General features: G+C 45.8%; 1 protein-coding gene across 1 annotated transcript in view; it reads left to right on the forward strand.

Annotated features, from left to right (window-relative positions):
- Nucleotides 1-1,040, forward strand: part of LOC119591911 (glycogenin-1-like) — a gene marked incomplete in the record, with an annotated part of 51,207 nt that overhangs the window by 31,475 nt on the left and 18,692 nt on the right.

Consider the following 1,040-nt stretch of genomic DNA (forward strand, 5'->3'; position numbering starts at 1 on the left):
CATTTTGCGTTGCTTCGGTCTCTCGAACTCATCCTCTTTTGATTTTGTTAAGGAATTCATGTCGTGTGGAAGACGCAAGGGCGGCAGGTGAGAGGGCGCTGGGCGACGAAGGAGAGGAAGGGGAAAAGGGAGTAAAAGAGGATAGGAGAAGAGAAAGAAGAAGAAAAGGAAGCGATTCAATGGTAGGAACCTAGGTTAGAGAGAATAATAGGGAAGAAAGATATGAAGGAAAGAATTAAAGCGAAAGAGAGGAAGCGAAGGGGATGGACAATTGGTAATATGAAACGATATAATAAGAAAGGAAGAAAGTGGAAAATGAAAGGAATCAAGAGAGAAGTGTTTGCGCGGCGTTTCGAAAGGTTGCACCACACGTCTGAAGGCGAAGAGGAACAGCTGTTCATAAGAAGGGTTATGTTTTCCTTGTCGGCCTGTGGTGTAAGTTATGAGAACCACAGCACATTTTGGTTCCGTGGAAGGTGTGCTAAACGGCGATGTGTAATAGGGGGCAAGTAGTTACATTTCTTTTTCGTTATTTTAACATCTCTGGAAACAATTTCTCACTCTCGGTACAAGGAAGCATCGTCCGCATCAAAAAAGTCGAGTCGACGTTTATAGGGCGGATATCCTCGTCACACATGTTCCGAGATTAATCCCTGAATCTTTATTTTTTAACCGGGTATTGGGCAGACACAAAATGATATATTATAACCCAGATCACCAGCATACCCACGGAGATATGAATAGTATACCCCGTCGTGTTCCATCGTCACGTACGTAGGGCACTCCCAACACTTTTAGCCATCAAGGTACAGCGGAGGAGCTGGCGCCTCTCCAGTCGCCTTCTGCGTTACTGCCAGTCAAGGGTACTATTGACCAGATGACAAGAAATACATTAGAGCTGCGGTAGTCTGTCACTTGCAATATGAGGGGCGTTTTGCCATTAACGAGTCTTGGGGAAATGGTCTTCGGATTGAAGCCTTTTCTAAGGGAAGTGTCCAGGCCCTTGCTCAGAGTGATGCTCTTGAGGCTGTGTGCGGGGA

This window comes from Penaeus monodon, chromosome 29, assembly GCF_015228065.2.
Source record: "Penaeus monodon isolate SGIC_2016 chromosome 29, NSTDA_Pmon_1, whole genome shotgun sequence".
In the NCBI taxonomy this organism is placed as follows: Eukaryota; Metazoa; Arthropoda; class Malacostraca; order Decapoda; family Penaeidae; genus Penaeus; species Penaeus monodon.